Here is a 13,073-nt window from a genome sequence, read left to right on the forward strand (position 1 = left end):
AACCACAAGGAACTCTATTTGGCCAAAAGCACTTGGAAACAATTCTCCAGTGAGGAATGCAGCCCAGCCCACGTGGTGATTTTTGCCCAGTGACACCCACGTCAGACTTCTGCCCCACAGAACTGTGAGATGATACAATTTCAATTGTTTTAAGCCACGAAATTTGTGGAAATGTGGTAAAGCAGCAACAGAAATGAATACAGTGATTTACGTGGAAACCCCTAGAAGAGTGTCTGGCATGGTGTTGACACCCGACAAGCGTTTCCTGGTTTCCTTATATCGCAAGGCAGGGCTGGCCACACTCCATCCAAAACAATAGATGATAGACTTGTTCTGACAAAACAGATTCAGTGAATTATAAATGGCCCAGAATACCTACAGATTTTAGGTTTCAGGTAAGTGATTGCCTTTCCTTTCACTTAGAAACCTCCCAACGCTCATCTTACTGATAAACTCTAAGTACCACGCAGGAGACTAAACACCAGACAAACCCAGCCCCAGATGCCCCCAGGGAGCCCGTCCCAGCACTCACTCCGCTGCACTGAAATGAGGTCCACGTCGGTTTATCCCACTAGACCAAGAACTCCAGCTCTCCATATGTGAGTCACCAGTGCTGCCTCTGCATCTCTGCTTCTAGGATGGTGCTTCTGCACTTCACAGGAAATCTGTATCAATGTTTATCAACACTATATATGACAGTATAACTTAATATCTGCACAGAAAACATAAATTCTTTGAGGACCAGAGCCGGGTTTATTAGCCTTTATACTCCCACTGCCACTGTCTGGGACATCAGACGCACTCGGTAGAAGTTGTTGAAGAGAAAGAAAAGGCAGAGGAGAGAGAGGAAAGCAGGACCAACACCGCAGACACAGATTCGGAGGTGGCTGGAGGAGAGGCAGGGCAGAGAAACTTCCTGGATGCTGGAATGGGGTTCACTGTGATACCTGCTGCTGGATTTCAAATGTCAAAGGTAACACTTTGCTGACCTTGTCTTCTGACTGCCCTTTAGCTTTCCCAACCTCAAGACAGGGCACTTAGAAACTGCAATGTCAAGAAATTATGCTTCATCAAAGCATGGGAATGTTATTTACATGGACGTTCATTACTGCATTTTTTACATGGGACTGTAAATAATTGAAGAGATTGTTAAAGACAAAATCATGCACATTCAATAACTTTGTAAAATATTAATGATAACTGAAACACAAATTTTGATGTTCCCTAAAAATGCTAAAATATAAAACAATACTGGCCAATTAAAGATAGAAAACAATCCTAATGAAGCTCCCCAACAGACACATTAAAACTTCTCTGTACATTAAACATTTGGGATTTCAAAGGAAAACCCAGATTCATTCCATTCTTAATAGGGTGTTTAAAAAAAAAAATTCTTAGGTAATACAATATTTCATTTAAAATTTACAAAATTTCATTAAATTCATAATTTCCTTTGATCCTCAAAACAATCTCCTGAGTTAGGCAGAAAAGATATTACTAATAACTAACTCCATTTTACAGGTAAGGGAACTGAAGTTCAGAAAGTACTTGAACTTAACAAAAGCTTTAATAGGGCCACATATCGAAACAAAATCCTCTGCTCAAAAGAACTAGAGTAAGTTATCTTTTACATATTATTCATACTTATATCCTGTCAATATCCAAAAATGTTTTGAGGCAGCCTGCAATAATAGACACCTATCCAATAAAAACATTAAAATGAAAAACAGGGGAAAAAAGGTGACATGGGAGACAGAGGAAGGTAGATAGCAAAGACTAAGACTTATAATCTAAGAAAACTTCATCTCTGACCTTCCAGTTCCAGGGAGATAACGCTAAAGGAAACAAGATGGTTTACAGACTCATAAGCTGACAAAAGAGAAGTCGCATCAGTTCTTAACTATGAAACACTCCTAGCAGCCACAGCAAATCTCTAGGACAACATACCAATGGCATCAAAGCAAGAGTATACTTCAGTGATAGAGTGAATTAAGTTTCCTGTTTGGGACCCTGGCCAGGGCTAGAGAAAAGAACTCTGAAATGTAGAGCTCAAAAATACATCCTCTGTCGTCCAGGCACAGTGGCTCACACCTGTAATACCAGCACTCTGGAAGGCCGAGGCGGGCGGATCATGAAGTCAGGAGATGGAGACCATCCTGGCTAGCACAGTGAAACCCTGTTTCTACTAAAAATACAAAAAATTAGGCGGGCGTGGTGGCAGGCGCCCGTAGTCCCAGTTGCTTGGGAGGCTGAGGCAGGAGAATGGTGTGAACCCAGGAGGCGGAGCTTGCAGTGAGCCGAGATCCTGCCACTGCACTCCAGCCTGGACGACAAAGCAAGACTCCATCTAAAAAAAAAAAAAATAGGCCGGGCGCGGTGGCTCAAGCCTGTAATCCCAGCACTTTGGGAGGCCGAGACGGGCGGATCACGAGGTCAGGAGATCGAGACCATCCTGGCTAACACGGTGAAACCCCGTCTCTACCAAAAAATACAAAAAACTAGCCGGGCGAGGTGGCGGGCACCTGTAGTCCCAGCTACTCGGGAGGCTGAGGCAGGAGAATGGCGTAAACCCGAGAGGTGGTGCTTGCGGTGAGCTGAGATCCGGCCACTGTACTCCAGCCTGGGCGACACAGGGAGACTCCGTCTCAAAAAAATAAATAAAAAATAAAAATAAAAAAAATATATATATATATATGCCCTCTGTCTTCTCCATACCCATGTGTCCCCTTCCGTGAGAGACTTCCTTTCATTTAATCCACATAAAAACCAAGCCTACTCTAAATGAAAAATACTTCAACACAGAAGCAGCATTAACTAGTTGTTTTATTAAAATATTAATAAAATCTAGAAAACCATAAAGAAAATCTGGTCACATTTTGAAGCCCTCTCCTAAGATCAGATTCCCCAAAAGAACAAAGTGCGTGGGGTATATAACAAAGATACTTTCCTAAATTAAGATAAGAATGCAAATCAAAATAAAGGCAAAATCCTACTGAGTGAAGCAAAAATTGTAATTCAGTAGCTCACAACTTGACCAAATGGCTATTTTTAATCCCTATAATCATCCAAATAACTAGGAATAGCAGAGAAAATTGTGTCTCCTTTCTACAGAGACACGTGGCTTTAAGAAACTCAAGCACATCAAATTCCCACCTTACCAAACAGATAAATTGGAAAGGAGCTTAGCATTTTATTTTTAAATTATTTATTTACCTTTTTATTTTTTAGAGAAAGGGTTTCACTCCATCACACAGACTGGCGTGCAGTGGCATGATTATAGCTCACTGCAGCCTCTAATCTTGGGCTCAAGTGATCCTCGCACCTCAGCCTCCCAAAGTGCTGGCATTACAGGTGTAAACCACAGCACCTGGCCTTACTATTTTAAAGAATTCATTACCATATTCCTTAGAATTGTAGCTCCTATATAGGTCATTCAACATGTGACGCAATTTTTTACAAGTGGTATTTTTTTTCTTTTTTTTTTGAGATGGAGTCTCACTCTGTCACCCAGGCTGGCATGCAGTGGTGCAGTCTCGGCTCACTGCAACCTCTACCTCCCGGGTTCAAGTGATTCTCCTGCCTCAGCCTCCTGAGTAGCTGGGACTACAGGCGTGTGTCACCACACCCGGCTAATTTTTTGTATTTTTAGTGGAGACAGGGTTTCACCATGTTAACCAGGATGGTCTCCATCTTCTAACCTCGTGATCTGCCTGCCTCGCCCTCCCAACGTGTTGGGATTACAGGTGTGAGCCACCACACCCGGCCACAAGTGGTAATTTTAAACTATTCTTCAAACCATTACACAAAGCCAAGTACATCTACTCAAGGCACTCTCAAATTTCCATTTACTCCCATTTTACTCCACAAAATAAAATGTTAAATTGGAACATATTTCACATGACACTTAAAAGATCAACAAAATGCTCCTGAAAAGTTCTGAGCTCATCTCCATTAATGAGAAAAAACAAACCAACTGGACATAGTGAAGATGTGGCACATAAAACACAATTGTGAAGAATATGCAAGATATTCTTAAGGTTTCATCATAGATACTTGTCCTTAACTCTGAGATACAGTAATATACTCATGTAACTAAACTTGTTTAAAAGGGAAAAAAAGGGGAAGAAGAAAAAGAACTTCCACTTTAGAATCCACATTTTCAAAGGCCTCCATTATTTACACCATTGCCGGGAAGAGAATTGTACTCTGCTATTTGCTTGAAAGAATTAAAGGTGTAGGGCAAAGATTATTGGAAATTACCTAGTTTAGGATCCTCAAAGGTGAGAAAAATGAAGCCCAGAAGAGAAGGCCTTCCAGGAAAATTCTAGAGCCGGAGGTAGACCCAGCACATTGTTTCTGTTTTGAGACGAAGTCTCACTCTATGGCCCAGGCTGGAGTGCAGTGGAGCCATTTCAACTCACTGCAACCTCCGCCTCCTGGGTTCAAACTATTCTCCTGCCTTAGCCTCCTGAGTAGCTGCGATTACAGGCGCACACCACTACGCCCAACTAATTTTTGTATTTTTAGTAGAGACTGGGTTTCACCATGTTGGCCAGGTTGGTCTCGAACTCCTGACCTCAAGTGATCCGCCTGCCTAGACCTCCCAAAGTCCTGGGATTACAGGCGTGAGCCACTGCGCCCGGCCGACCTGGTAAGTTTTAATCAAGTACTCTGAACTATGCAACAAACACTAGGAAGTAATAGAAAAAAAAAATTAATCCAAAAACCCTCTGGAGAGTCAAAGAATTGTAGATTTAAAATAGCATGAATACTTGGATTCATGGTATTGAAAAAGGACCTCGCATTTACCCGCATGTACAAACTGCCTGCCCACCTCTATCAGAGCATTTTTCAAGCTGTGCTACAGTTAACTATGTACTGCCCAAAGCCAATCTGTCCCTGCAGATCATAAGCTCTTAAAGACCAGGACTTCAGGAGAACAAGCAAAACTTTAGAGAGAAGGGAGCCACCGAAACACAGTTCATAGCAATGCGTCGGCAGGAGCTGATGACTGGAGGTGGGCGTTAGTGTTGGGGTCTGGGACAGCGGAGGGCAGAGAAGGCAAAAGGGCCTGCATGACACGCTACAGGGCTAGGAGCCACAGCTGCGGTGATTAGTTCAGTTTTGTTTTGTATGCCTGTTACTTATACACCATCTCTTGTTCAGAAAGAACTTCAGGTTGAGTATTTGGACTCCTTGAGCCTTCTGCTGTTTGTCTCCAGGACGTTTATCACTCTTAAAAGGGGAAAACTGTCCAGTTTGATTTTGCTTCCTGGGACACTACAGGTTTTTCAAAGGTTTGATGAAAGCATTCACTAAGGAGTGATTCCATTTTCTTTGGTGGATGAGAAATACAGCGTCTGAGGGGCAGATTCAGGTCTTCCCATCAAGCTGAGGTCGAAGTCTCCCCACCCACGGACCTCACCCTCGCTCTCCCCTCATAAATCTGACCTCTAACTGTAACTGCCTTGGCCTCATTCCGTGGGTGTGGATGCTCCTGCTTGAAACTCATTTTCCAGCCCGCCAAATTCTTGGGACTGAGAGCTGCAAAATTCAATCCGGCTTTCCAGATTTTTTCCTCCCCATTACTAACGGAAGAAACCAAGAAGCGCCGGGCAGAAGGGCCCTGCTCCCTCCAATCAGAGCCCAGCCCGGGGCCAGAGCAGGAAGCGCGGCGGTGGGACGCGCGGTGACACCCCCTCGCCCCCCAGGACCCGCCGGCCAGGGCAGAGGTGGGTGCGGCCGCTGCGCGACAGCTCCGGGCCCGCGCCTCTCGCTTCCTCCCGCCGGGCAAGTGAGAGGATAAATCACGGGGCGGGGGCAGTGCGCCCCCACCAACCGCGCCCCCAGGGCACGGACCCCCACTACACGCGCGTCCCAGGCGGGGTCGACCCAGACGAGCCACCGGGCGGCGCACAGCCCCACCAGCAGGGCGGCCAGGACCCACGCGCACGGGTCCACGCAGGGACCTATAGGTGACAAAACACTCAGGAAGCCGTCATGCGGGGACGGGAAAGAGCCCCCACCCAGAGTCACGGACCCCGTCATCCGAGGGTCCGCGCAGTCCCCTCGGTGGGTCTGGCGAAGCTGTCTCGCTGCCAGGGAGGGCGGGGAGGGCGGTGGAGTCTCCCACTCGCGGTGACCCGGACCCCGCCCCACTAGTGGGTCCTCGCAGGGCCCCCTCTGCCGCACACGGGGACCAGCCACGCCGCGGGGGACCAGGCAGAAGCCAGCGCCCGGGTCCATGCAGTCCCCTCCGCGGCAGACGCGGGGAGCCGGGGAGCAGTGGGGACCGGCCCCCACCCGCAGGGCGACCGGGACTCCCGCGCGGGCCCACGCGGCGTCGCAACAGGCGCGAAGCCCCCGGTGCCACCCGAGGCCGAGACAAAGCCCAGGCGCACGGACCCCGGATCCCGACCCCGGACCCTGCGGAGCCCAGCTCGGAGCCGCCACGCCCGGGGCAGAGACCCCCGCCCGGTCCGGAGACCCCGTCGCCCGTCGCGCCGTCTCACCTCAGGCCGCTGCCTCGCAGTGCTCGCTCCTCGCCGCGGCGCCTGGGCCGACTGGAGCGCAGCTGAGCAGCCGACAGAGCCGCGGCAGCCTCAACAATGGAGCCCCCGGGCGAGGCCGCCGCCGCAGCTTCAGCCCATGTTCCCCGCTCAGGATCCGGCTTGGATCAAGGAGCTGCAGCTGGCGCGGGGCTGCGGCCGGGACACACACCGCGCAGGCGCACACGGCCCCGCCCGCCGCCCGCCGCCCCGCCCCCCGGCCAATGGGGAGCGAGCTGCGCGGAGAGGGCGGGGCCTGGGGGAACAAAGGGAGGTTGGGCGGGGCGGCGCTGGAACTGGGCGTGCGGGGTCCCGCGGAAGGACAGTACCCATGAGCTGGCCGGGTGCTGGCCTCCTAGAAGACCCAGCTCAACGTCCACTTGGAGTCTGCTCTACAGGACGCGCTCATCTCAAGCCCAGAACTCAGGCTTTTAGGGCAGAGAGCGAGAGACAGGCTTGCTTTAGAGAAAGGGAAACTGAGGTCCAAGGAATAGGATTGCCTGCTGCCCGAAGTCACGTAGTCGCATTCACTCGTTCACCTTGTCATTCAGCAAACATTTGGAAGCACGTATGGTGGGCATTAGGAGTGAAATACGTCCGGGTGCAGTGGCTCCTGCCTGTAATCCCAGCACTTTGTGGGGCCCAGGCAGGCAGATCACTTGAGGCCACGAGTTCGAAACCAGCCTGGCCAACAAGATGAAACCCCGTCTCTACCAAAAATACAAAAGCTTAGCCGATCGTGGTGGTGCGTACCTGTGGTCCCAGCTACTGGGGAGGCTGAGGCAGGAGAATCATTTGAACCCGGGAGGTGGAGGTTGCAGTGAGCTGAGATCGTGCCACTGCATGCACTCCAGGCTGGGCAACAGAGTGAGACTCTATCTCCAAAAATAAAAATAAATAGATGGGAAGTAGAAGCGAACTTAGGCCTTCCCTAAAGGAGCTCGGCCAAGGAGTACCTGAAATGTCTCTGCATCTCTTTAAGGTCTGATAAAGGAACCAGGAGCGAGCACTAATCACTTCCCTTTCCTGCCTCAGAGCTTTCATGTGTTTGCTGTTCCCCACCTGAAATGCCAAGTACCAATGGTATTTATTTATTTATTTATTTATAGAAATGGGGTCTCCCTATGTTGCCCAGGCTGGTCTCAAACTCCTGGCCTCAAGCTATTCTCTCGTCTCAGCCTCCCAAAGTGTTGGAATTATAGGCATGAACCACTGTCCCCAGCCCTGATCGTCTTTAAAACCTCTTTCCTCATCTTATTTGAGCTTCCTGCATCATGTGATCCCACACCCTTGGTTTCCCTGTACTTCCATAGCTGCTCCTCTCTGGGTCCCGGGGACCCACCGCCTTCTCTGCCCAACTTGTACATGTCTGGGCTCAGGCCAAATGCCCTTCCATTTGCAGTGGGCACTGCCACAGGAAATCTCTTGCCCTTCCGGGCTTCACAAACCATCCACATGCTCTGCTGCCTGCCAGAGACACCCATCCCAGTCAGATGCCCAGCCCTGACCTTTCCCAAAGCCCCAGCTGGACACAGGGAAGCATCTCAAATTTTCCGCGGGCCAAAACAGAGTGCTTTATTAGTGCCCTAACCTGCTCATCCACATTCTTGTGATTCTCTGTAAACAGCCCCTCCATCCACCCAGCTGCTCAGGTGAAAATCTCAAATCCTCCTCCAGTCCTTCCTCCCCGAACCTCTCATACAGCCCTCTGCCTTCCTAGGACACTGAGCACCCCTCACTCCCAGCGCCAGCTGGGGTGCTGTCTGAGTGGCTGCCTCCCACGTGGCATGAAGTGTGACCTCTCGCCCGGTGTGGTAGCTTACGCCTGTAGTCACAGCACTTTGGGAGGCTGAGGCGGGCAGATCGCTTGAGACCAGGAGACTGGGACCAGCCTGGCCAATATGGTGAAACTAAAATACAACAATTAGCCAGGCATAGTAATGCATGTCTATCATCCCAGCTACCCTACCCAGGAGGCTGAGGCAGAGGTTGCAGTGAGCCAAGATCACACCACTGCACTCCACCCTGGGCAACAGAGTGAGACTCTGTCACAAATTAAAAAAAAAAAAGAAGAAGAAGAAGGAGAAGGAGAGAAGAAGGAGAAGAAGAAGAAGTGTGACCTCTCTAAGGCAAAGAAATGTCCCACTCTGATTCACTTCCCTGTGCAAAACAGGACCTGCACCCCGAAGGCACTCACTCAGGGATGCTGCTGGGATGGGTGGATGCACAGTTAAGGTCTTCATGGTGGCTGGGGCTGACCCCATCCCCATCACTCTTCCCACACACACCTGCACACTCACTCACTCCCACACTCGCACCCACCACTGAAAGCCTGGCCCCTAATCTGATTTGCCTAACAAGGTCCCTGGATGAACATGCTTCCTTACCTCTCCCCTGCTAGGGCCCCACCGTGTTCTGAGATGTACTCAGGGATCAGGAGAACAAAACCTCAGGAAGTGAAAGGACATTCCAGGGTGTAGGCCTCTGCATCCCCCTCCATGCCCTCACCCCTGCCTGACACACCCTCACCCCTATACCTGGCCAGCTTCTACCAACCCTTAAAGTCTCACCAAGTTCAGAGGTGGCAGCCACACCCTAAAGTGACTGACCCCCCAATGACCTATGCCCTTGCATAGTCTTCCTGACCTTGGGTACGAGCAAAACCAGTGACTGGCTTCTAACCCACAGAGCCTGGCAAAAGCAATGGGATGTCACTGTCACAGTGCATCACCTTCGCACACTAGAGAGAAAGGTTCCGCCTGCAGGCGCTGCCGGAGGGAGATGCTGTGCTGAGAAAGGACCTTTGGAGGGGCCCCGTAGGCAAGGAAGCAAAAAGCTGGGCCCTTGCCAAGCGGGTCCGAGGAAATGAATTCTGCCAATAACCTCAGCGGACCTGGAAATGGATTCTGCCCTGGTGGAGCCTCAGATGAGGATGCAGCCCAGCTGCTTAGCGTGAGATCCCAAGCAGAGGACCCGCTAAAATATGCTCAACTCCTAGCTTGCCAAAGTTGGCTTAAAGGTGTGTGTTGTTTTAAGCTTTTAAGTTTTTAGTTATTGCCTATGAAAGTGTTAAAATATGAGACAATAACTTAGGTCCCCTCCCATCACACACATTCTTCTTTCTGGCATTCATCACAATTATAGTTATTGATTTAAAATCTCCCTCTTGGCTGGGCGCAGCGGCTCAGGAGTTCCAGACCAGCCTGACCAACATGGTGAAACCCCATCTCTACTAAAAAAACAAAAATTAGCTAGGCGTGGTGGTGCATACCTGTAATCCCAGCTACTTGAAAGACTGAGGCAGGAGAATTGCTTGAACCCAGGAGGCAGAGATTGCAGTGAGCCGAGATTACACCATTGCACTCCAGCCTGAGTGACAAGAACAAAACTGTGTCTCAAAAAAAAAAAAATTGTCTCTTGCCACTAGCATGAAGGTCCCATGAGAAGAAAAATGGAAACTCTTGCTCATAACAGTGCCCCAAATGCCCAGCACGGTGTAGTTCTAGGGCGGTTGGTCGATGGTGGACGCTGCTGGTTGGAGGGCCCAGCTGGCCCTGCCAGCTGCTTTCTCCCTGGTCATGTTCCATTAGAGAGAACAGAATAGTTTCTTGCCTTTCCAGAGCCCCTCTTAATGGGGATTGGCCAAGTGACATTGTCCTGCCCTGAGAGACATAAGTGGAAGTTGGCTGAAAGGTTTTTAACCATGGTGTGCTGGGGCAGTTTGAACCAGGACGTGAGAGCTGACCGTCCATTGTTTGGGAATTTGCAAGTTGGTTGTTCAACACATTCAGTACTTAAAAATATAAACTCCCAAATTTAAAAATGCATTAGACCAGGTACAGTGGCCCACGTCTAACACGTTGGAAGGCTGAGGCAGGAAGATCACTTGAGCCCAGGAGTTCAAGATCAGCTTAGGCAAAAAAGGAAGACCCTGTCTCTACAAAGAATTTTAAAATTAGCTAGGCATGGTGGTGTGTGTGTGTAATCCTAGCCACTCAGGAGGCTGAGGTGGGAAGATCGCTTGAATCATCTGTGCAAGGCTCCAATGAGCTATGATAGTGCCACTGCACTCCAGCCTGGGTGACAGAGCCAGATACTGTCTCAGAAATAAACATATTTTATATATTAATAAATTTATAATAAATGTATATTTACATATACATTTATGTATTATAATTATATATTTAGACATAAATATATATTTTTATTTTATTTATTTATTTTGAGATGGAGTTTCACCCTTGTTGCCATGGGCTGGAGTGCAATGACGCGATCTGGGCTCACCGCAACCTCCACCTCCCAGGTTTAAGTGATTTTCCTGCCTCAGTCTCCTGAGTAGCTGGGATTACAGTTATGCACCACCACACCTGGCTAATTTTGTATTTTTAGTAGAGATGGGGTTTCTCCATGCTGGTCAGGCTAGTCTCAAACTCCCGACCTCAGGTGATCTGCCCACCTCGGCCTCCCAAATTGCTGGGATTACAGGTGTAAGCCACCGTGCCCAGCCTATATTATATATTTATATATTATAATTACATATATTAATTTTATATAATTATATATAAATATTAATATAAAACAAAGATAATAACTCATCAAAATGCATTATTGCCTGATTATCTTACTCTTACTAAGTTCTTGAAGATTTGCATCTCCCGCGTCAGTAGGTGGAAATCCTAAATCATGGTGTGCTGCTGACTTCTCTCCCCAACTCCATAGTCAGCAATGTCATGGCGGTAGCTTGAAATCAGACGTGTATAAAATCAGGAGAATTTATACATAACATGGCAACTGTTACAAATCAGGACTTTCCCTCTTCCTCCTCTCACCCAACATACCAGCACACCCCTGATTTTGAGGGAAGTGTTTGCTCTCATGGAAAAGGAGAAGGCACAGCGGAGGTTGCCTTTTTCTCAGCAGCAGGGATTATGATCACGAGCACGGGTGTGATATCTGCAGCTGTAGTGGCCACTGTGCAGCCATCTCAGACACTACAGGCGAGAGAATCAGAGGGATTCTGAACCTTGCACTACTGACCCAGTGAAACACCACCAGCCACCACTGACCCCCAGATCCTCTGTTGGGTAGAAAAAACAAATCGCTTTTTTTTTTTTTTTTTTTTTGAGGCGGAGTTTCGCTCTGTCTCCCAGGCTGGAGTGCAGTGGCCGGATCTCAGCTCACTGCAAGCTCCGCCTCCCGGGTTTACGCCATTCTCCTGCCTCAGCCTCCCGAGTAGCTGGGACTACAGGCGCCCGCCACCTCGCCCGGCTAGTTTTTTTTGTATTTTTTAGTAGAGACGGGGTTTCATCATGTTAGCCAGGATGGTCTCGATCTCCTGACCTCGTGATCCGCCCGTCTCGGCCTCCCAAAGTGCTGGGATTACAGGCTTGAGCCACCGCGCCCGGCCACAAATCGCTTTTTATCAAAGCCTCTGGTCATCAATTCTACACTTACTCACAGGATTCTGTAACTGAAGCATGTAGAATTAGTATTTGTTGAATTAGTAAATGAATAAACTCGGCCTGATTCTTGAACACGTACTTGGAAACCTCTCACCACATTCCTGCTGAGACATCCAGGTCTATGTCTACTAGGAAGAAGCTAACTACCCAATGAACCAGTCCAGGCAGAGTCTGACAGCTCTGATTAGCAGGAAGTTTTTCATCTTATGAAACTGACTTTTTCTTTTTCTTTTTTTTCTTTTCTTTTCTTTTTTTTTTTTTTTTTTTTGAGACAAAGGCTCACTCTGTCGCTCAGGCTGGAGAGCAGTGGTATGAATATGGCTCGCTGCAGCCTCGATCTCCCAGACTCAAACAATATTCCTACCTTAGCCTCCTGAGTAGCTGGGACTACAAGCGCATGCCACCTTAGCCTCCTGAGTAGCTGGGACTACAAGCGCATGCCACCAAACCCGGCTAATTTTTTTGTTTTTAATTCTTTTGTAGAGACAGGGTCTTGCCATGTTGCCCAGGCTGGTCTCGAACTCCTGAGCTCAAGCAATCCCCCTGCCTCGGCCTCCCAAAGTGTTGGGATTACAGGTGTGAGCCACCATGCCCAGCTGAAACTGAAATTTTCTGATCTCTTGGGACCTCAGAAAATAAGTCAAACCCTTCTTTTCCACCATAGCCCTTCTGATGTAAAGAGTTTTCATTCTCTGGAAAAACAAATCAGGGTTTATTGATCCAAGAGTTGGACCAACCCAGTTGGTGGAAACTCCTGACCTAGTTTGACACCGTGAAGGACTAGTTGATACCGTGAAGGACTAGTTGCCGGAATGAGTGACCGACTGGACACTTCTTCCCAGGCTTTTGCATTAACACATCTTTTGAGGAAAAAATATAATCACGAACTATTCATATGCCAAAGAAAGCTTCATCTCCATGACACCTTTGATGCAGTCCTCTTCAAGGGAGTAAAGCTCGCCTCTGGCACCTGGGCACCTGGTGGAGATTCTGGGCCCAGTTTAGGATGTGCTGTCAGTTCACCAGTGCAGTCAGAGCTCACAAGGCTGCTGCACGCTTTATC

General features: G+C 48.7%; 1 protein-coding gene across 7 annotated transcripts in view; it reads right to left on the reverse strand.

Moving 5' to 3' along the window:
* Positions 1-13,073, reverse strand: part of LOC114673814 (uncharacterized) — a 102,680-nt gene that overhangs the window by 50,452 nt on the left and 39,155 nt on the right. The window contains exon 1 of one of the 7 annotated variants that reach the window (XR_013408399.1): positions 6,513-6,735. The exons of the other annotated variants lie outside the window; for them this stretch is intronic. The gene's annotated coding sequence lies outside the window, so the exon portion shown is untranslated. Of the gene's footprint in view, positions 1-6,512; positions 6,736-13,073 lie in introns of those variants that run through there. 7 annotated transcript variants of the gene reach the window in all.

This window comes from Macaca mulatta, chromosome 18 (assembly GCF_049350105.2).
Source record: "Macaca mulatta isolate MMU2019108-1 chromosome 18, T2T-MMU8v2.0, whole genome shotgun sequence".
NCBI classification, from domain to species: domain Eukaryota; kingdom Metazoa; phylum Chordata; class Mammalia; order Primates; family Cercopithecidae; genus Macaca; species Macaca mulatta.